At 42.5% G+C, this 24,728-nt stretch overlaps 2 protein-coding genes across 9 annotated transcripts in view; one reads left to right on the plus strand and one right to left on the minus strand.

Annotated features, from left to right (window-relative positions):
* Positions 1-24,728, plus strand: part of LOC111874820 (protein PBDC1) — a 751,412-nt gene that overhangs the window by 191,729 nt on the left and 534,955 nt on the right. For all 3 annotated transcript variants that reach the window (XM_033755624.1, XM_033755625.1, XM_023870635.2), the window contains one exon: positions 12,397-12,454. The gene's annotated coding sequence lies outside the window, so the exon portion shown is untranslated. The remainder of the gene's footprint in view (positions 1-12,396; positions 12,455-24,728) is intronic.
* Positions 1-24,728, minus strand: part of LOC111874817 (transcription factor collier) — a 376,238-nt gene that overhangs the window by 175,759 nt on the left and 175,751 nt on the right. The window lies entirely within an intron of this gene.

The raw sequence follows: 24,728 nt of genomic DNA on the forward strand, positions 1-24,728 counted from the left end.
TCATAGAGAACGTAAAATTGGAGTTCAGTATATCTTTTTAGATATGTAGATAATAGAGGATATGAACTGAATAATACAGAATATGAAGCTCTTAGTTGCTACTGAGACAAGAAGTGCGATTGTAAGCCATTTTGTTGGCAGAAAGTTTTCTATGACACTGTGCTAACCGGCTCGTTGACATGTTTGTGAAGTTCTGCGCCATGTGGGCCGTGTGAACGAGAGTCCTACCGAACAAATTAGGGTAAGCTTCGCAGCCGACAGACAAGGAAACGGGCGCAGTAATCGCCCCCAGAAGCCATCAGCACTTGCAGACACGAACGAAACCGCATGTGATGTTCTGCAAGTGACGAAAGAATTACGAGCGCCGAAACCGAAAGAGACTTGCCAAAACTGACTTCTCTGGCTTTTGTCATGTTCCTGGCCATGTATGTTTTCCGTTATTTTGAATTTTTAGGTTGCATATCCGGTATGGACAACGGCCTCGATACTGTTTCCGGTACCAGCAACTGTTAATGTTTAGGCAGACCTCGATAAACTGACTTTTCGAAGATTGATTAAAGTCAGATCAGCTTTCATTTCTGCCCTAAAGGTGAAGGCAGTTCGTCCCTCAAGTAAAGCTGACGGACGGTTACATGACTAGGCTGCGAATATCCCAGAAAACCCCTAACAGCTTTTATTTTGTACACGAGTGTATGCGTTCATCGCAAAATGAAGTAAAAACACATTTCAAGAAAAACAAATTTAAAATTTAATGAAATTAAACATTATAATGACATTTCTTCCACTCCACATGTAAAATTGTTAGGACTATGTCGCTAGTTCGCAATTGGAATTCTGTCTATCTATCTATCTATCTATTTATCTATCTATATGCCTATCTACCTACCTATCTATCTATGTTTCTGTTGCTCCCGCTTGGAGCAGAGGCATCCGTGAAACGCTTCGTTTCATTTCAGTTTCTTAATCTTGGACAGTCGGTAGGACTCCTTTGACGGAAAATCAGCCCATTGCATGGCCACTGCCTATACAGGACAACATGAGCAAGAATAAATGGAGACAAACAACCATGTCTTGAGTGGGATTCAAACACACGATCCCAGTGTTCGAGCGAACGGAGACATTTCGTGCCTTAGACCTCGCGGCCACTGCGATCGGCAGCTAACTGGAATTAACTGTGATATGTAAACGTCAAACTCCCATGACAGGAATTACGTAATGGAATTTCCTTTACTACGTCTGTAATGGTTTGTCAGACTGATATGACTTGGCCAGCTCGATATAATGGCATTTCCTGCAATGCTGATGTAATGACTGTACTGTCATGACTCAGACTTGAATCAGTGGCATGTCCCTCACCACATACGTAACAGTTATGCCTCAGTAAGGCAGTGACATTACCTACATTACAGACCCTGGTAGTCTAATATTAATTACAGAATAAAGGGCAAATTGTGTGATAAATTTCTCCTCATGATAGAACAGTAAACAGAGCTATCTAGTCTACTTCAGGTTCCGGCCAAATTTACCCCCAAAAAAGGGGCCGTTCTAGACATTGTAATAAAGAGAAGAATGTGAATATCTCCGAAGGAAATCAACGAATAAAAGTCCAAAACAGAGGCAATGTCATATCACTGGCTGAGTTACCTCATTATCACTTATCGTAACCACAAGCTCCACACGATTTTATGTAGTTACTTCTACGTAGGTCTGCAACTAGCGCTACTCAGTGTACAGCGTGATTCTAAATTATTGTCGGGGTTTCCTTTCATAGGCCGCGGAAACACCGATAATAATTTAGAATCATCCTGTATATGATGCCGCCTTCTCTTTTGTCATCAGTCCAGTCTCTGCAGATTGCATTGCGCCCCTTACTTTAGTCTTACGCTATAATTTAATAACGCAATAAATTCCTAATTAATTTGGAGGCAAAGCACAGTTAACTGCTATTTATGCTTCCATAGACGAGATATCTTTGGCCTGTTACGTGGCTCACTCAGTAAACCTTTGACGTGTTGGATTCCAGGCTCAAAAGATAGCGCAAGGAAAATCCACGCTACCAGCGGCATACGAACGCACTATGCCATCTTAAAGATTTGCGGGACCATCGGTTTCGATATATTAAAATAATTTAAAAGTTTAGAAATCGATAGACCAATAGATCATTAGATCTAAGGTAGCGTTTCCTATAATTATATAATATGAAGGCTCATTAACGTGTCCACAGAAGTCCACCATTGGGCTATATTCTGAGGCAGTTTGGTTCAGTTCCCAGCTTCATATCCTGTTCTTCTAAGATCCGTTTTATAATGTTCTCGCATGTATTGCAGTCTCTGCCAGGTGATGTTTCTCTTATAGTTTCTTGGCTGAAATACTAACTTATCTCGCGTCACAGTGCCTCGTCCTTCCCTTTCTCCTCAATTTCATACATCTGAAAATAATGGGGCATATAGACCCATTGCTAGGCAACGGCTCGATAATCACCTTCACACGGAGACAGATTCTTGATAAACAGCTGGTTGCTAGGTATTGTGTACAACAATATGCGAAAATAGTAGATATCCATTGCTAGAAAATGGGCGTGTTCTCCGTGAGGTCGGATTCTAAAACCCGTTTTATTAGTCACGCAAACCCTTAATATATGCTTAGATAGACTTTCTTATATTTTCACAGATAAGGTTAGCTTAATGGAGACGTATAAGTGGAACATTTCTCTTGTTATTGCACCAGGTATAAGCGAAATCCCATAACAGAAACTTTGTGGTTGACTATGATGGAGACTGCGGGAGTTAAAAATAAAAAAAATTAAAAACGAAGAGGAGGAAAGAAACACAGAGTGGATGATGTATGAGCGACAAGTTTGAGAAAATGACACCAGGCCCCTAGTTAGCTTGAACTGCCGTTATTTTTATTAGAGTTTGCAACTGGAGACGAGGTTGCAGAACCTTTCTGGCGATCATCTGTCTGCATGAAGTGCGTTTCCTCGCTACTTGATACGTCACAACCGTTCTCACTCCGCCCCCATTATCACCCCTTTTAATTGTTACTGGTGACTGGATAATAAACCCCGAGTTTCGCCTAAGTCGGGTCTGCTGATCAGAATATCAATGTACTAGGTCAGGGTTACTTCATTAGTAGATTTCAGCCAGGCACTTCAGCGTTCATAACAAGTTTCCGAGCGGTTAAATAGATAAACATACGAAAGACATTCAATTTAATTTAAAGTGTCACGATATTGAGGAAACTGGATACAATATTCACAGAGAATGAGCAATTCCTGAAACAAACCCGGAACTTTCATACTGCTGCAAATGGAAACATTAGAAGACAACGTAAGTCAGAATATCACAGATTAATTGGTATGATCAATTAAAAGTGCAGAAAAAGACTCACCTTCGCTGAAGATGAAATGTTATGACCAGATATAAAAATCTGTAGAAAAACAATCTGTGAAACTAATTCAACATCATTTTCTAATTTTATGACCATTTATCGACTATAGAATTCTTTTTATTGCTAGTGGGGTGGGACTAAGTCCCTTTTACTGCGGCCACTTCTGGCCTATTGTACCAACCCCAAATGATAGGTGAGGGTGATTGTGGAGCAATTGGTGGAATGAAGATTGGCAGGGGACACCGAAGTACTCGGAGAAAACCTGTTCCAGCCCCAATTTGTCCACCACAAATCCCACTTCACCAGACCCGGGATCGAACCCGGGCCTCCGCGATGGGAAGCCAGCGACTAACCGCTTGAGCTATGGCGCGGCCTCTCTAGAATTACTAGTATTTGAATTGAATGATACGAGGTTTATATGCGGTGAATTTGGAGAGATTGAGGAAAACTGGGTTAGCCTGTTTTGTGATAGTACACGTACATTTGCTTTGAAATACTGAGGAACATTTCGGAAAACCCGAGTGTTGTGGCCGGTATTCCTCCCAAAGTTTGAAAGAGGCACATCAAGAACACTTCTGACACACGCTACTATTGCAACATCCTTAAGTTGTTTTGCTGAAAACTTTAAGTGTATAAAAGTAAATCAGTGAAAATTATGCATTTTGTACAAATTACCTGTAAATAAATCAACTGAGTGACACTGAATATCGCTCTAGTAGCTTATAGTAGTTCAAGACCGAGATATGTCCACTTTTATAACCCAAGATTCATCACCGTCATAAAATTGCCCACCACTGAACCATAATCTTCCGCCTATATTCTTTTTCATTCCTTTGGCGCTACAGCCCCAATTTCGGCCTTGTCCTACCTCCATGAAACTCTCCGTTTCACTTCGGTTTAGAAGATCTTAGACATTCGGTAAGACTCCTTGGATGAATGATCAGCTCGCCGCAAGGCCTCTATCTATACACCAACACCAAACATCCATACTATGAGTGGGATTCGAACCCACGATCCCAGCTTCCGAGCGAGCGAAGACAGTGCATGGCTTAGACCGCTCGGCTACTGTGGCCGGCCTCATATATTCACTAACATTTTATCTAGTATGATGATTCAGCATGGGGTAGGGTGCGCGCTGATTTCACTGTATGCGTGCCGTCCACTTCGGCCTTCTTGATTTTATCACTTCAGGAGTGATGGGGTGTTGAGTGAAAACTGTGAATTTTCTCACTATGTAATCTGCTTCCTTAAATTACATCGTTTCTGTAATAGTCAAACACAATTCTCAACATCACGATCTCCAAATATCATGTTTACAACTTTCTTAATTTATGTAACAACGCTCTCTCAACTACGTAGTGTATACGTGTACAGTATCGAATAGTAGAGCGATAATTAATGATGAATTTGTAGGGATATGGAAGGAAGAAGTGATGGTACATTTTAATACATCATCCCAACACTTGTCTTTAGGAACTAAAAGAGGTGATTAACCTCAGCTAGAAGAACTTTGAGAGAGGTTCATGATCGAACCTGAAACCTCCTGAATATGGACCAAGAGTACTAACCACTGACCACTGAATTCGGTAACATGGCGTTATATATCACAAAATCGAAATATTTGCAATTATAAAGGTCCGGATCGAATGTATATATTGTGACATGAAGCCTGAAATCCGAAGCAGTGGAGACAGAGCGGACGTCCGTTGCTGGGCAACGGCTTGGTGAGCACATTCCCACTGAGACGCATAATAACAGAATAATACACGTGACAACACGCACTGTTAAGAGTTGGTGGTCTCTCGCCGGTTCGCCCCAATTTATAAAAGAGTTCATTCGTGGATTGATTGATTGATTCGTAAGGGAGTCCAGTGATTCTTCGTTCGACATTCGTCACAGTGGAAGAGGAGACACCCGCAGTCCAGTAAGAAATGGAGCGAGTCTTAGACAGTCATTAATTATGAGCTGTTATAATTGGTTGTAATTGTAATAGAAGTGCCCATAATTCCGATGCAGAACCCTTTATATTAGTCACGCACATCCTTCAAAAGTGACAATATATTCACCAAATGATCTCCAGCTGCTGAGTATAAGGTTCCGATTCCTGGAGGAACTGATCACGTGAAGATTGGTATAATTTAAACCAAGATTCCGAGTACATAAACCAGGAGATCCCACGATCCATACTAGACCCACGGACCACTGTTTCAGATAAAACAAGTGATGAACGGAACCAAAACACTAATACGACCTTCTTTATTAAAACATTCTGCGTCTGAAATAAGCCAGACCTTCAGCGGAGGTTTTAGTGTCAAGTCGTTGTGTTGGTTGCACCACCCCCTTCCGCAGCTCCCCATTCCAGCCATACAGCCACTCTGCTGCTATCTATCGCCGGGCGGACGTAATGAATGGGGCTCCAGATTAGTTTTAATAGCATCTATCCTCCTCATTCATAAGGTTTAAAATAACACTGACCAGAGAGATAAGTTCCTCCGACACGCCGACTCTGGGCGTCTCTTCCGCAGCACATGAACCACGTGATATATAGGGCCTAACCCAAAACACAGCGACTGAGGCCGCAAGGGAGGGAAGTCAGGGACATGAGGGATGACAGGGCCTACCAGTTGGGATCCAGTGCCGTTCACATATCGAAATTTGTACTGTTGTAAAACCAGGACTGTAAACGTTGAACTTGGAAGGGATGAGTTGCAGTGTTTGTGCTCCTAATACAATGAAAAAGTTATCTCTGTTTATATAAACAAGTAGTAGAGGTCCATTAGGCATAACTGCTTTACTAGGAGTAGGTAAACTCTTTTGCCTCTACATGTTTCGGCCGATATTGGCCATCATCAGAAGGTGTAACTGCTTGAATGTTAAATTGTCACAAAAGGGGCCGCAGAAATCAAGACTCGGACGTTAACACATTATAAACAAGCTATATATATATATATCGGAATTATTGGCTAAAATCAGTCGAAACAAGTTAAAAATTCTTCAGGAGTAGGTAGAAAAATATAATTGTAGCAATCGTTTCTATTGTGGGATTTGAGGTTCTCACAGCGGTGGTCATGAAGACTTCTGTTTTCCCCTGTGTATTAAAATTCGACGTTTCTTTGGAATATGTCGCCTCCATCTTTAGGACCGAAGAATAAGACGAGCAGACGACAAACAGACTGCTTTCACAGTAGTTTCTTGCTTGGTTGTTCTTCGATCCTGAAGATGGAGATGACATGTTCCACTGAAACGTCGGAACAGACTATATGGTGTCCCAGGAGACAGAACTATTCGTTTCTATTGTTGGTTACGTAGAATATTTCGTCATTGTTTAGGTATGTTACCTAGCAACGACTAGCGTAAACAAATATAGAAGACTTGATTTATTTGTTATAATTACAGTAATCTTGAGAGTGTTATACGTGTAATTAATTGTAATTACTACTTATGAGTATCCAGTAAATCGATTCACAAATCTAAACCCCGTCTACAAGTCACAAATACAAGTGACAATAGATGTGAGTGAAAATAGGTTAGACTCCATGCATTCTTAATCTCTTCACTGGGGTAGATGAGTGAGGAACTTGACGTTTCGGCCTCTTTACCTCCGGAGAAACAACCCTATCCCCTTCCCGGTGTACATTCGATAGGCTGGGTGGATTCTAGAACTGCCTGGAGGCGGTGACGGGAAATTCCCTGCCCTCATTGGGATTCAAACCCGATCTTCAGCCTGAAGCCAATTCAGCTTGTTTGGCTTTTTTTTTAATGCTAGTGGGGTGGGACTAAGTCCCTTGTACTGCGGCCGCTTCTGGCCTATTGTACCAGCCCCAGATGATAGGTGAGGGTGATTGTGGAGCAGTTGGTTGAATGAAGATTGGCAGGGGAAACCGAAGTACTTGGAAAAAACCTGCCCCAGCGCCACATTGTCCACTACAAATTCCACTTGACCAGACCCGGGATCGAACCCGGGCCGCCGCGATGGGAAGCCAGAGACCAACCGTTTGAGCTATGGCGCGGTCATTCTAGATACTTGCCACCTCTATGGAGATTCTTTACGAAGATTGCAGTGGAAGACTGAAATGTTCAAACTATTTTGTTCTTTATCGTGTTGGTATTGCTGAAATACTTATCAACGTTATTATTATTATTGTTAATGTTATAATATTAATTCTGTCCTATTTTTGAAGCTGTTAGTCTTCGAGTTCCTGCTCGGTATGTCAGAGACTTTTCTGTGATCAATGTATGCACTTCAAGCAAGAATTGTCCCTCTCCTAGACGCACTTCAGTTGCTAATGTTGGTTGTATTGACGTCAAAGTATTTAGGACCAAAATTCGTTCTCTTAATCATATTTTATAGTGGTACTTTCTTACTTATTTGGAGCCGGGATAGCTCAGTCGGTATAGCGACTGGTTACGGCTGGACGACAGAGGGGCCGGAGTTCGAGTCCCGATAGCATCAAGAATTTTCTCTTCTCCACGTCGTCCAGACCGGCTCTGGGGTCCACCCAGCCTCCTATCCAACGAGTACCGGGGGCTCTTTCTCCGGGTGTTAAAGCGGCAGGGGCCTGAAGCTGACCACTCACCCCCAACCAGTGCCGAGATAAGAAAATGTAGATCTATACATCCACCCCCCCATACGCCTTCATGGCGCAGTGCTTATGGACGTGGACAACTTGACCTTACCTTACTTCCTTACGCATTAAAGCATTGTCTTCAGTATGAATATATGTATATATTTTTCTCGTCGGATAACTGTTGGCATAAATGCACTTACTTAATTTTTGTTATTGTCGAAATGATACAACTTCCATTGTTTTATCTTTTGTGTGTTTTTTTCTTTAATCGTGCTTATTTACGTTAATAACTGGTTTTCGGCTGCTGAATAAACATTCAAACGAATTAATAATTAATTTAAATGGTTGAATTATACAAGTGTGTGTGTTTGAGAATCTGCGAATCGTTTTAGGCAACACAGTCTTCGCTGAATGACCTCATCCATCGCGATCAGTTACGCTAATGCTTGTATTTCAGGCTGTGTAGAATTGTTTTTATGTAATTAACGTTGTGATGTTAAGCGCCATTTTGCATTACGTCACTGAGAATTGAACTTCGCATTATTTTTAATGGGCATACCATGATGAGACGTAATTCATATTTATGTACGCCGGAAACACAACAGATTAGAGCGGACTTGTCAGAAATCAATGTAATTATTAAGCCCGTAAAGACGAGACGAGTGTCATTAGAGCTCATTACTTTAATTTAAATTAACTGCACTAGATATTCCGAACAATAAGCTGCTTTCTTTTCACACAAAGATTGCTTGTTAGTTTCTTACGGTATGCTTATCCAGTCAGTAAACGTAATGCTGGACAGACATGAAGCGGTTTTCGGAGAAGTGTGTTTTGACGTGCAATTGACAGTCGGCGTAGAGTTCACCGCAACAGATGCGTTGCTCGAGGGCAAGACAAAAGGAAGGCTAACTAGGGCTAAACACAACATAAGCCCCCCCTCAATATTCCTTGTCAAATGGTTCTTCTGTTACACCCCCTACGCCCATTACCGCCAAAGGGCTCTCTACACCCTACTTAGTTGCACCAGCAGACAGCTAGCTACTGCCTCTATCTGCTCCATTAATATTATAATTCTTGGAGATCGAACTGCAGTACCCTACGTACAGTATGGACCAAATAAATATGGGCCACAAAGGACATTAAATTTGAACACTGCGTCTCCATGGCAAAAGTTCTTACCTGAGTCACAGAATCTAAACATTTGACCGAGACATACCCTACTAATAGGAAGCACGAAGGTTCATTGTACAGCACAGATGTGTACTACTTAACAAACAAACGAAGTAAATACCCATGGAATAGTTTGCTTTAGTAAGCGGATACTTCTTCGGCCGATCAAGAATTTATCGGTATTATGACACGGCCGAAGTTGGAATCTGAATTAGATAAACCTTACAGACTAATTAGTTGATTTTTAATAACGCACATTGGCGATATTATAATACTGTATGGTACTACTTCAGTGATATATACTTGCATTTATTTATAGTCTGTTGATTTAATTTATATTTTAATATTATTATGCAGCCACTATTATGTGTCTCGTGATCTCCCACTTGAAGAATTATATCGAACATAAGCGATAAGCTTAATTAAATTTTATGAAACAAGAATTGATTTTGTTAAAATGTAAAAAAAAAAAATCGAAATATAAATTTTGTATGATGAGAGGCAGCATTTGGAGACGTGCCTTTTGATGGTGAGCAGACAGATGTAAGGCACTTGAACACAGTTTTGTTCTGACTCCTTAAATTTCTGTTCTGATCTTGTTCATTCGTGATAAACATATCCCAGCGCTAAATTCCACACTTTCAAGACGTTTAGGGCAACAATATTTGTTTCCACATTCATAACACCGTAACTAGATGGGGTTAGCAGTATGCCTAATGTTTAGTTCGCCTTTAGTACTGGGGATAGATCCCCAGTACCAGTTTCATAGGAAGCTGGTTGAGCCTCATAATTATTCTGCAACTCCTCCACGAAAAGAAGAGTAATGTTTCTGTCAGGAAATAAACCACAGTCTGTCGTTTCGATATTCCTTTACAGGGCTATAGGCTATATTCATTCATTCATCAATGGCTCTACAACAATTCTTCAGTTTCGTAATCTTTTGACACATATGGTAGGACTCCATGGACAAGTGATCATCCCGTCGCAAGGCCGCTACCTACCCACAGGACAATACAAACAGAATAAACGCACACATAAACATCCATGCCTTGAGTGGGATTCAAACCCACGATCCCAGCGTTCGAGCGAGCGAAGACAGTTCATGCCTCAGCCGCGGCCACTGTGATCGGCCTATAGGCTATATACCGGTGCGAAAATTTGTATTTATATATCTTTGGTCTGGAATTAGACCTATCTTGAATTTTGTGACGGTAATTTTCCCCACAAGTTTATATACTGTATTCCGGTGCAAGAAATATCGAAGATTTAACCTTATTTCCCAAAGTATCAAATATCCTGGAGTACTTAACAGTCTGATATTCCAGAACTCGAATCGCGAGTTACTGTCAAAGAAGTTTACTTTATATTCTGTGAATGAATTACGTGGAATTGTCACATAAAACAGTAGCAGTTCGAAAACCAAAGACTTGCTCATATTGTAACTTTGCGGCAGTAGAGGAGTCTCTAAGATACCAGAGAATAACACACAAACTTCGCAACGGTAACTGCGCACGTCCTATAAATTTTTCCCTCCACCCTACACAGTGCGTGATTTGGGTGTGAACGTCTTTGTAAATGTATTCCTATACTCAAAAACACTGTCCTGTTGCCTGTAAGAATAACAGCAGAAGAAGAGTTGGAATATGTGTACATGAATCTTTCCAACATGAAGAATATTTTATATTTTAGCAACGCTGCAGATGCGACAAATATTGTTCAGAATATTGAAGCCAGGACGTGACTTACCTGACGTTCATTGATGTTCTGGGTAGTGTTAAAGTTAAGAAAAAGATGTGCAGCAGTGTCTCGCCAACCGCGTGGTTCTCTTCAGTCTCTCAAAAATATATCAGAATATTTCCGTGAACGAGAACAAGATGCTTCTTTCCAAATTTTTACCTAACATTTCAGGGCTATTCCTTGTTCTCAAATGACGGTATACAAAGCTGCCTTTTTAAATAGCCTTCTCCGACTGGCTGGGGACACCTGGTAGTGTAGTTGGTTGAGGGGCTATGATACAAGCCAGAAGGTCGCGAGTTCAAGTCCCGATGAGGTCATTGGATTTTTTCAAATGGCCTGATCCTTCCAGCCTCTTTATGGCCCTGGGGTCGACTCGGTCTCTAACAGAAATGAGTACTAGGAATTAATTAAATAATTTTCCTGGGGAGTAAAGCGCGGTCGACGCGTAAGGCTGACAACCTTACCTCCATCTTTGAGCCGATTGTCTAGATAATGTGGGACCCTCAACGTCTCACAACCCTACGGGCCTTCACGGCCTCTTACAGGGATAGCTTTACTTTACTTTTGTACTTACTCCGATTGGCTGCGAGACTGCATTACAGGCTATGGTTAAGTCTAGCGCTCGCAGTCTGCTGATCTGGAAGAGTGCCTGTTGCCACGGACACAATTCTTGTTGGAAGAGTGGACACACGGACGGACGGACTCGTATGTCGTTCCTTAGGCCTCATCTTAGGATCTCCTCGAGTCATCGATTCCACATTAACACCCTGCAGAATCTCCGCTGTGTTCCATTCAGCTACATCTTTGACTTGGGAATCAAAATTCTGCCGCAAGATTATACGCGCCATTAAAAGTACAGTATGCGCCAAGATACAGTACTGAAACTCGCGCATCTCGAAGGTGCATGTGCGTTTGTCGACGTGGCATAGCTCCAGCCGCACGTGTTCCCAGTAGTGAAAAGGAAGTACTGTACTGTGGCCACTTCTGGCCTATTGTACCAGCCCCAGATGATAGGTGAGGGTGATTGTGGAGCAATTGGTGGAATGAAGAGTGGCAGGGGAAACCGAAGTACTCGGAGAAAACGTGCCCCAGCGCCACTTCGTCTACCACAAATCCCACTTGACCAGACCAGGAATCGAACCCGGGCGGCCGCGGTGGGAAGCCAGCGACTAACCGCTTGAGCTATGGCGCGGCCACGCGTAAAGTAAGGAATGTGATGGACAGCTGAGGGCTAAAATGAAATAGGAAGGGTAGTTTTGATATTTATATATTCTTGTATTTCAAAGCGTAGGGCTTCTGGCCTCTTTTAGCTTGAAGATATTTTTTGTTGTCATTTTCTCTCTGCCTTTGGTTTATAGTTTAACAATATTTTAGGTAGTTTTCTTCTCTCACTTTTAACGCATGTTCGTATCACTTCTCCTTTGTACAGTCCAATTCCGGTTGCATAAGATCTATTCAGTTGTGTATGTATATTTGTGTGAGCCTTTGTATAACGTTTCATACCATGATCGATTTCTCTCTCATGTTACAGAGAGGAGTAAGCCAGCCACCAAACGCGCAAACTGGAGGACATTCTCTTATACTCTTACGTAAGTCCAGCTACTGCTCTTAGCAATTTAATCTGAGCTGATTCCTTCTCTTTTAGGATCTACCCATTATCTAATATTCATAGTTATAGTCCGAAACGAGCAGCCATCATTTTATACAATTTTTTTTTCTTCTGAAACGTTGACGTTTTTCTTAGATATCTTCTAAAATTTTTCAAACTTCATGTCCGTACCTGATTAAAAGAAAGGTAAACCTATCCCTGTAATAGGCCGTGGAAGTCCATGGGGTTGTGAGACGTCGAGTCTCCCAAATTTTCTAAACAATCGGCTCACAGATGGCGGTGCGGTTGTCAGCCTTACGCGCCGGCCGGTCGCGCTTTACACTCCAGGAAGATTTCCGGTACTCATTTCTGTTGGGGGCTGAGTCGACCACGGGGCCATATTGCAGCTGGAAGGATTAGGTCAATTAGAAAATTCAGTGACCTCTTCGGGAATCGAACCCTGGAACTTCCGGTTTGTAGCAAAGTGCCTCAACCAGCTACGCTACCTTGTACCCTCTTCCATTCTAATAATAAAATATTATGACGTGTATACCCATTGCAAGCAAACTCGCTCAACAATACGACGCGTATTGCTAGGCAATGGATCAGTAAATACATCTCCTTAGCAATATAGGTTGTGCTTTTCGTGGGGTCCGTGCAAAGTGGCTATAAGGAAGTGTTCTGCAGAACAGAACAGTGAGTAGTCCAGTGGAGTGAGCAGTCGAGAAGCGAAGAGTCGAGTTTCGGGACGCCAGCCTGTCAGCCTATGACCTTGGGAGCAGAGGGGTTGACTTGAGTCGAGTCTTCGGAATTGACAGCTGCAGAATAACGGCAAGAAGGAAATGAGGCTGTGAAAGGAAGCTTCATGCTTGATTTGAAGTGACACTGAGACTGTCATAAATCCGTTGCCAGGATGCTACTAATAGAGACTAAGAACCCTAGTGGGCGTTTAACGGTGAACTGTAAAGCGTGGAAATAATGGTAGCGCTATAATTGCCTGTTGTTCCGAGTGCCCCCTCGTTGGTGTGCTATCCACCTTATCGTGGTGAGGGGGTTTGAGTATGCCAAGGNTGAGTGATGTGCATAAGGTGTCAATAAATCCAGTCATCCAATCCAGAACACGCCTTATAAGTCACGCACACACACACCCCTACACATGGCAGCATAATAACACTTAATAGATTTAATTTAGGCATTTAATTTATGATGCTATTGAACGTTGGTTCATACGTAACTATAGTTCATCAAACTCCGTTTAATGACTACGAGCTGAAATATGTTGTCAATCNGTACTATCACTTTTCCTGGATAGTCTCTTTCCAAAAACAGAAGATCGCATTAAGTGGAGGAACTGTTTTGGAAGAGACTGTGGACCTGTCGTCTGACAGAGTACTGATCAGATCAGATCAGTTCCGAGTGATGTGTTAAGGTGTCAATAAATCCAATCATCCAATCCAGAACACGCCTTATAAGTCACGCACACACCCCTACACATGGCAGCATAATAACACTTAATAGATTTAATTTAGGCATTTAATTTATGATGCTATTGAACGTTGGTTCATACGTAACTATAGTTCATCAAACTCCGTTTAATGACTACGAGCTGAAATATGTTGTCAATCTGGCAGAAAAACTGCCCATCATATTTTGCATTTAGTTTTGACTGCGTACTAATAACTAACTAGCCGATTACAGTTGCCGCGCCGTCTAAGGCATGGGCTGTTTTCGCTCGCTCGGACGCTAGGATCGTGGATTCGAATCCCACTCAGGGCATGGGTGTTTGATGTGTGTATGCCTTTATTCTGTGTTAGCGTTGTCCTGTGTTTAAGTAGCAGCATTACGAAGGGCTAATCACTCCCCCAAGAAGTCCTACCGTCTGTCAAAAATGATTACGGAACTGAATAAGAGGCCAGGGCCCTGAGTGGGCTGGAAGAGCTATTGGAAAAAAGAAAACTAATAGCGAACTCGTGGAAACGGTCTCCGCTACAGGAGGACAGAAAAACAGACGAGGAACCTGGTGGTTACAGATCTGAAGAAGGGTGATTGATGCAGGCGGCTGGTGATGATGAGCTGGTGAAAGTTTAAATGTACGACTTCCTCAGTGCTCGGCCACTGTGTTGTCAACAAGACGGGAGACAGACCGCATCTCGACATATGGCACTTCCTACCCCAGGTAGCAGCAAGCAGCAAGAAGTGTGAGAACTGGACGGCTCCTTCTGGCTTAGGGACAGACGACACGACAGCACTTAGGGATATCCACACTCACTGTTACTAAACGAATGTAACTCGTAGTTGATTAGTAACGGTAAATTTGTCCCTTTGCTTGATTAATTAAACACTATGCGACGAGTACTTATTGAAAGTGGAGGTATAGCTCCACTTTATTTGACCTCAGCACTAAACGGTAGTGAGCGGTCAGTTTCACGCGCCGACCGTATAACCCCCGTGAATAGAGCCCACAGTACCCGTTAGATTGGAGACTGAGAGGGCCTCAATGTCGGTCTGGAAACTGTGAGGAAGAGAAACATTTGCTGCCGCGAATCAAACATCCATAGTCCGTGGCTGTACCAACTGATATATCCGTACATTATTTAAAGACGCTGTATCATCTGGATTTAGTATTGGATGAGAAGGTGATCATGAAAGATTAATTGGAAATGATTGAAAGACGGTGATTTTTGTCTCTTTCCGGGATATTTTCTATCGGATAATGATAAAAACGAGAAACTTAAATCGCAATATCCTGCGCCTAACCCGAGTTTCGAACCAGATATCTTTGAATAAAAGTAATGCGTGTTACAGACTATTATTTTTTTTTAAATTCGCTTAGTGGGGGGTGGAGCCCAGCTGGGTCCCCTCGGCACGGCGGCCACTGATTGGCCTATTGTAGCTTGCCCTGGGTGATTATGATGATGGAGAATTTGGTGGAATGAAGATTGGCAGGGGAAACCGAAGTATTTGGAGAAAACCTACCCCAGCGCCACTTTGTCTGCCACAAATCCCACTTGGCCTCGGCAATGGGAAACCAGAGGCTAACCGTTTCAGCTATACAATAGCCTCATACAGTTGGGTCCAATCAACACCCAAAGAACTCTAAGAACCTAAGACCAATTTTATTATTTTCCTCGCATTTAAGGTTATGCTTCAGTGTGGTAAGGTGATGCAATTTAGAACACTCCGCTGGCCTGCAGTCCGCAAGCAAACTATACCGACTGAGCGACTGCCGGTCGTCGGCGAAGTTTTGTTGAATAGGAAACGTTTGCTCTAGGATAGCCCATTTTGGNCTAGTTAATTTATCAGTTCTTCTGGGATAGGTTGGAGTCTAAATATTAATTTACTTCAAAGCATTAGGGCATTAATCTTTGACAGGTTTAAATTCCATCTGGGTAGGCTCCAGTGGTGGGCTTTCTAAAGAATATAATAAATTTTAGCGTTCCATAAAAGGCAAGAAATATCTCGACCAACTAAGGGATTGTCATCTTCTTTTTTTTTTTTCCTTGGCACTACAGCCCCAGTGTGCCTAGGCCTACCTCCATGAACTTCTCCGTGCACTTCGGTTTTTATAGACCTTACACATTCGGTAGAACTCCTTGGGCGGGTGATCAGCTCGTCGCAAGGCCTCTACCTGTACATAAACACAGAAAAACGTACACACACAAACTAAACATCCATGCCCTGAGTGGGATTCGAACCCACGATCCCGGTTTCCAAGCGAGCGAAGACAGTACATGCCTTAGACCGCTCGGCTACCGTGATCGGCTTGTCGTCTTTTTAAGAATGAAAAATCAACTTAGTCCATTGTTGAGTTCATTACAACGATAACAATGAAATGTTAGATGTCTTGGTGGCCACCCTCTTCTAGAAGTGTTCATTGTGCATTACACTAATCAAATTTGATAACATAACTCACTAAATACACTCCGGTTAACTGTAGTTACCATGTGATGTTACGTATGACTTCTAAAGTGTTGCGAGATGTATGCAAGCGAGTACAAGGCGACCCAGGAGAACCAAGGGAAGGAAAAGGAGGTTTAGAGAAGTTGAAACTAAAACAGAATCAGGAAGACTCTTGTTCTACAAGAGTTTCTCTCCAACAGTCAAAGTTTGGGGCAACTCAGGCCCTTCTTACTTATTCGGCCAAGTTTGAAACAAGACAGAGCAGCATAGTACAAGTGTGAAGAGTTACTTTACCGCATCCAAGTTGGGGCCAATCTGTGTAGGAATATAGCAGTATTTACGATGATTACTGAAGCATGATACTTAAACTTAGCATCTTTCATAAGTCGAAACATGAATAGCACGATATGAACTATTTCGAACAGTGCAGAACATGGATGTCAAGTATAATTAGAATGCTCGATTTAATCAGGATGAGATGGGCAGGGTATATAACACGAACGAGAAGATGAATGCATATAGGATATTGGTGGTAAAGCCTGAAGTAAAGAGACCACTAGGAAGACCAAGGCGTAGGTGGGTGGATAATATTAAAATTGAGTTTAGAAAAATGGAATGGAGTGGTATGGACTGAATTTATCTGGCCCAAAATAGGGACCAGCGGAAGGCTCTTTTGAACACGGTAATGAACATTCGGGTTGTATAAAATACTGGGAAGTTCTTGAATAGTTGCACATTTGGCGGGTTCTCAAGAAGGGCTCAGCTCCATGAAGTCTGTTAGTTATTCAGTTAGTAGAACTTGGTTGTTCATATGGATATGAACTCAAATTATCTGTAAAATTTAGTAATTTAACTGTTTCATATAGAGCCCTCGATCTGGTTGTAATTATTCACCTAATTGAAAACTTCTTTGTTTGCATGTAACCTTAATATTCACCACCGCTCTCACCAGGTACCACTACTTGACTGTCCCGATTTAGTTCGGATATCCACAACATTTTTTAGAAAGTTTTTACAGCTATAATCACCTATTATAATAATATGAAAATTAATCCTGCCAGCTTTGCTGCAACAGCTCTTTTGGTTGGTGCAACGGTAATGCTCTGGACGCATATTCGGGATATACGTGGTTCAAATCCTGTCAGGACTATCGAAAATCCTGACTGAAGGTTTTTATTGTCTTCCTCAGTCTGTACAATAAAATGGGAAGTAAATATATTTTAAATAGTCTGTGGCCATCTCCATCTCAGCCTTGATCCAATCACAATTCATGATCTCCCCTCCCCTTCCCAGTTGACGCCATATAAATGATGTAGTTGGAAAGTGTCATCAAGAAAACTTTTGCCGAATCGTTTTACGCCGAAATTCATGAAGAGAATCTTAACACAGGCCACGTCCTTCAGAATCCTTCACGCACAATCGTCTGTCCACGCTTTAATCTAAACGTAGTGGACACAGCATCATTAAACAATCAATTAAATAGACAATGCTTAATTGTTGATCCATTCTGTTACGTTCTTCAGTTTTCTTCCTCATTTTACGTCGTTTTATACTAATATACTCTCACGTTTTGTGAGCGTGACTAATAACACGGGTTTCGGATTGGATGATTGGATTTATTGATCACTCCTTATACAATCACTCATAATCACAATGAATTATAATAACACAATAAATCTTCAGCTCAGTTCTGATCCGATCTGATCTATCTTCATTCTGATCTGGACTACGACTGGCTTCTCTCTGTTTTATAACGTCAGGACGGACCTCCAGAGAAAACATCTTCGATATCGTATCCAAGGAAATGTTTGTTGACTACCCGTATTCACGGAAACGTCGTCCCGTAACGGGTTGGTTTCCAAGAAGCCATCTCCACGGAAAAGTGTATGTGAACACGCCTACGTGTCGCAATGTATTTCATCTTTTCGATTCCTGCGTGGGGCAAAAGATTTTTCTCTTCTCCACAGAGTCCAGACCGGCTTTGAGTCCCACACAACCTCCTGTCCAACTAGTAACAGGGGTTCTTTCTCCAGGGATAAAGCGGCCGGGGCATGAAATTGACCCCTCACTTCCATCTAATGCTGAGGTCTTCTTGGCGTACTATTTAACTAATTAAATGCAGAGATGACTTAAACTTTTGAAGAAAGCAGTCTTCTGGGATGTGGTGCCGTGTAGATAGTGTGTTAACCGACGTTTCTGAGGAACGTATCGCCTCCATCTTCAGGGTAGAAAAATCCGCGAGCGAGGAACCAGCGTGAGCAGGTGTTACAGAGCACACTGGTTCCTCGCTCGAGGATTTTGTCTTCTTTGTTCTTCTACCTTGAAGATGGAGGCGATACTTTCCTCCGAAACGTCGGTTTACACAATATCTACACAGCGCCACATCTCAGAAGACCGCTTTCTTCATAGTCACCGCCGTGAAAACCTCAAATCTTACAACTTTAACTTTTGTTTACCTTTACCTTATACCTGTCATCTCGAATAAGCGAGAAGCTAACCACTCGAAGAAATAAAGCTAATTAGAGCCAACCAGCACTGCCCGGCTCAGGGAATATGTCGACTGCATAAGAACAGCGGGCCCTCAACTGTCCAACTATAAGTGCTGGCTACTGCAACCATACACACATATGCAGCAATATGTAAACTTCCTGAGATGTTGAAGAATGCAGTCTTCTGGGATTTGGCACCGTGTATATGTGGTGTTAACCGACGTTTCGGAGGAACGTATCGCCCCCATCTTCAGGGTTGAAGAAAAAGTATAAGTAAATCTGCAAGCGACAACACCGTGAGACACGATAAAGCAGACTAAAGAGTATACCGTTAGAGCAGAGAGGGAAGGGGATGAACTGCAAGTGAACAAGTGAAAGCAGTGGTGTGGGAGGGGTGGGGGAAGGGACCCTGAAGATGGGGGCGATACGTTCCTCCGAAACGTCGGTTAACACCACATATACACGGTGCCAAATCCCAGAAGACTGCATTCTTCATAGTCACCGCCGTGAAAGCCTCAAATCTTACTTCCTGAGATGTTATTGGTGTGTGCATGCTCTTGCTGGTCTGAAAAGGGGAGGGGGGCAATGGAGGGTTGCATGAGGGTTTGAAGGGATGAAGAGCTACATTTCGAGGGAGGACTACATTAAAATTGCATAGCGTGAGATGTCGGCTTGGCCATTAGAACGATTACCCAGGGAAATCGTTGGTGGGCACGTGGTCCGAGTGCGACTGAAATGTGAACCTAAAGAATCCTTGGATCACATGTAGACGTCGCGAAAATAGCATTACTTTCGTGGCACGAATTTGGGGCGTGCGAAACGTGCAAAGTGGAGGAACTAGTGTAGTTTCAAGAGACAATCAAAACAACGTAAATATGCCAGAACGTGCAAAGTGGACAGAATGCAGAGAAGAAATATCCTGTAGGTGAAAACTCAAATATTCATGCCGAAAGAGTGGTTTATTTTTTAATCTATATTGTTGCATGTCCTGCGGACATGGAATGCAGTGCGAATACATTAAATTAGTAGATTCTGAAGGGTTCTGACAATGGTGTATAATACTCAGAATTACCGGGTTTTTGGACCTTGTCCTTCGTCCGAAATTCTAAAGACTAGAAAACACAACGTTTAGGAAACTGGATCTGTTTCAGTCTTCAGGTGAGGCGGGTTGGGGTGACATATACTCTATTGGGTCTCTTAGAAACAGCTAACTTCAATCACTCTTTCTAAGGGACCCAAAAGAGTCGGTGTCTCCCCTCACCTGAGGAAGGAAGCAGGTCCAATTTCCGAAACGTTATGATTTCTAGTTTTTAGAGTTCCGGATGATGAACAAAGTCAAAAAATCCAATAATTCTGAATATTAATTAACCAGTTTCGGACAGCAGACAAGGAGTGTTACTCCAGTTTCAGTTGGACAAGGGATTAATAACTCCTCACTATAAAAAAACTGCCATATTACGTTTTACTCTACCTCGGACAATTTTCTTGGAAAGACCTAAACAGCAGAAGTGGACATAAGATTTTGAACTTATATTAACATGGCTGTTGTAGAAGCCAAAATTTTAAATGGCTGTACCTTAGAACTGGATCTAATAGCTTTTGTGAAAACTCTAATGAACCTTTGAGTTTCATAAAAGGCGGACAATTCGTTTGGCAGCTGAGACAGTACTATTGTTTAAATAAGGACTCTGCTCTATGGAGTTACTTCGTTGTTGGCTGGTCGGTTAGCTGCATTATTTCTGTTACTCTATGCGTATGAACGTATGTACTTGTTGAGGGGCGCATCAGCTTCAGCGGGTACAAGCGCCTGAATAGCTTTCATTGCAAAATTGATTAAAATCAGACCTGCATGAGACCGAAAAGAGATAAAGATATCTCCAATAAAAGTTGAAGATTCCCATGTGATTCACCAATAACACCCCAACGTATGGGGGGTGATGGATGTGTAGATCCATCTATTCTTGATCTTGGCACTAGTTGGAGGTGAGTGGTCAGCTTCACGCCCCGGCAGCTGTATCCCCGGTAATGACTATTGTAAAATTAAATCAGTTCATTTAAGTCGGTATAGCGACTGGCTACCAGCTGGACGACTGAGGAGTCGGAGTTCGAGTCCCGGTAGGATGAAGTTTTTTCTCTTCTCCGTGTCATCCAGACCGGCTCTGGGGCCCACCCAGCCTCCTATCCAATGGGTACCGTGGCCCCTTTCCCCGGGGCTAAACCGTCCGGGGCGTGAAGCTCATCACTCACCTCCAGCTAGTGCCGAGTTCAAGAAAATGTGGGTCTATACATCCACTCTCCCATACGCCTTCATGGTGCAGTGTTTAATTCGTTGAACACAAGGACAACTTTACCTTACCTTTTACCATTTAATTCTCGATTAGTCTTACTAACACATTCCCCGACCATACACACGCCCACTATAAGCGGACATCAGTTTGGTATCAGTGTTGTCGAAATACACGAGTGTCCTGATGATGATCTTATACAGGTAGAAACATGTAGTTCAGAAGCAACAAATTAATGTAAATTTTGTAATGTAGATCCCTTGTCATCACGGCATGGCGCGTCCTCAGACGAGACAGCCTACTGATATGAAGGGTAGCTACGAATATATTGAATAAGCAGTCTCGGACAGCCGAAAATGGGTTGTTCTCCAGATTTTGGTTGGGCATGTTGCTAACAACTCATCATAAGGAATGTTTTCGTTACGAAATATTACATAGGGCATCGGACTTGGACGCATTCTTTGGATAAAAGACGTAAGCTAAGGAAATGGACATCAGACTTGGTACGCAACGCGAAGCGTGTACGTACGGCATATTCACTAACAACAGTTGGAATAGAAAAGCGAAATCTAAGTTAGAGCACTAAACGATATATCAATAAAACCCGATATATCTGGCGGCGTATAGGTCAGTAAGAATCCTAAGACGACAACGAGCGTGTAACGACTAAAGAAAGAGATTGAAGGAAAATGGTTAAATGAACATCTGAACCCCTGTACCATGAAGGAATACCACGACGCTGATTGTCGCTCGACGAGTTCTGAAGAAGAAACGTAATACGATCTAAAAGTAGATGTTAATTTTTTTTTGTCAACCCTTTTCCTCTTCCCAAAACCGAACATGATGGTGAAGCGGTGACACGCTTTAAATTGTATTCGGGATGTTCTAATTTCGAATCTCTATTGGGTCACTGGCTATACTGATTCATGATTGTCGTCTTTTCTGTCCAGATGGATGCTAGGATAGTACCCTGATTACGCTACCACCGCCTTCTTCCAAATAATTTTCCAATCATTACGTATTCGCCATTCTCCCTACATTCAACGCTATATAGTCTCTGATAATGAGACTCTGTGGCCTGTAGTCCGCAAGCCAACTATACCGACCGAGCTACCGCCGCTTGTCGGCGAAGTTAGTGTCAACTTTTGCTGATAGAGGGTGTCACGTCGTCAGCACAACGGGTTCCCACGGACGTTAATTTCAGTTTTCCAGACCTGAGCTGCTATTTCCTTGAAATAGCTCCTCAATTATCCTCAAGGTCCGAGTGGACACCGTTCCAGACTCACTACTTCTCAGAAAATGTGGTAGCGCCTGGGATCAAACCCGAGACCTCCGGATCTGTAGGCAAGAATTCTGACCACTAGACCACATACATGCTACTACCCAGCTCTTGGTTCCTACTTGCTCGCCCAAGAAGCCAGACGAGAATAGGGAGCCAATGGGAACTGAGTACCACCCCTTCATCTTACAGTCTGGTCCCCATATAAGCGTCATCCCGAGTGACTGTTCATTCTGCCTAGCCACCTGCTCTAGCTAGATTCTTGCTCGGCTGTATTTCTACCCTGAAAATTAAGGTGATACGTTCCTCCGAAACGTTGACTCATATACGTACTACACAGCACTATATCCCAGAAAATGACAGATTCTATAACTACCGCTGTGAGAACCTCAAATCCTACACAAACCAAATAGGATGCTGTAACCCCACATGCGAGGCCGCGCCACAGCTCAAGCGGTTAGTCGCTGGCTTCCCATCGCGGCGGCCCGGGTTCGATCCCGGGTCTGGTCAAGTGGGATTTGTGGTGAACAAAGTGGCCCTGGGGCAGGTTTTCTCCGAGTACTTCGGTTTCCCCTACCAATCTTCATTCCACCAATTGCTCCACATTCACCCTCACCAATCATCTGGGGCTGGTACAATAGGCCACAATTGGCCGCAGTACAAGGGACTTAGTCCCGCCCCACTAGCAAAAAAAAACCCACATGCGACTAAGGAATATAGCCAACTCCTTGTAACTTCAGTGTTAAAAGAGGACGAGCCGATATTTACATAAATAAATTCATCCTGTTACAAGGACGGCCGAGGGGCCAGATTTCGGGTCCCTGTAGCGGCAAGATTTTTCTTTTCCCACAGGGTCCATACCGGTTCTGGGGCCCATCCACCCTCCTATCCAATGGGTACCGAGGGCTCTTTCGCTGGGATGTAAAGCGGGCGGTGTGTGAAGTTGAATCCTCTCCTGAAATAATATTGAGTTCAAGAATGCGTGGATCTATATGTCCACTCCCCCATACGACTTCATGGCGAAGTATTTGTTTACGCACAGGGACAAATGTACATTTGCACTTATAAATTTGAAGATGTATGATATAAGAATTGATCCGAAATGTAAATTGTAATTGAGCTATATATATAAGTAGAATGGAAGAAATTAAATACCTACAGAAATTCTGTGAGGAAACATTTTTTCGCAAAGTTGTTGCTTTGAATATCTATAGCGAGGTGGAAGTGAAATATAAAATTGGACGTTGGTGAAAAATGGCTGTGAGGACTTGAGCTTGGAATGCTTTCGTCCAGAATCTTGTTTAGTTACAGACATTCTTATTAAAGGTACTGAACCTTAGGGCTCTACATTTAAAAAGAGAGAACTATTTTTTTCTTCCGTTGTCACCGATTTTCAATTTATGGTATCGGAAGTGGGATCTACTTCACAAGCATTCCACGAATGAAACAGGCCGAATATAAATAGTTTTGCCTTATATATTTGGGGCATAAACTTTCAACCAAGGAAAATAAAATATATTCAACAAGATATTAAACTTTCATCAGAAACACACACAAACAAACATATATACATACAGAGAATCCAATAAGCGTATTTTCTGAATGAAACGGCCTTAAAAATGATGAATAGAAAAATGTTACGGCTGTACCGCATGTACAGACACTCCGGTAGGGCGGGGAACAACGAAATCATTTATCATCGGGTTCCGACGCCTCCCTCCCAGCCGCCGGCACCCGCTATCGCCGTCTCATTAATTCAGAATCCGACGTCCAATTTAGTCGATTAAATCGTATATACCACACGGCGTACACTCGACTCAACAAGTACAAAGATTAGAAAAACCCAAGTCTCCAGTACTTATTATATCCCAAGAGGAATCGATAAGTCTCGAATCCAGCTTGATGGCTTGCTGTCGTTGCGCACGTTGTGGGCGCAGTCGATGACCGAGGTTTATTTCTGGTCCCTATTTCCTAACTTGCTTTATATTGATAAAGATATTGCAAGAAATACGGTCTGAGCATATGGAATGGATTTATATGGCTCACGGCAGGGTCCAGTGGCAGGCAGATACGGTCACGGTAACGAGCCTCTGAATTCTATTAAGGACGAGGGAAATCTTTGCCAGCTGAGAGATTTTTAGCTTCTAAAGAGGGATTTTTCCATGGAGTTTATTAAGTAGTGGTTCTGTGATGCCACCTGGGAAAATTGAATTTATTTGTTTTAGTCAACTTATTTATTTAATGACGTCGAATCAATTCAATATTTATTGAATAATGAATTAGAACAAATGTGAAAGTTCAGTTTTCTTTTTTTTTTTGGTG

The sequence above is a fragment of the Cryptotermes secundus genome, unplaced genomic scaffold, assembly GCF_002891405.2.
Source record: "Cryptotermes secundus unplaced genomic scaffold, Csec_1.0 scaffold27, whole genome shotgun sequence".
In the NCBI taxonomy this organism is placed as follows: domain Eukaryota; kingdom Metazoa; phylum Arthropoda; class Insecta; order Blattodea; family Kalotermitidae; genus Cryptotermes; species Cryptotermes secundus.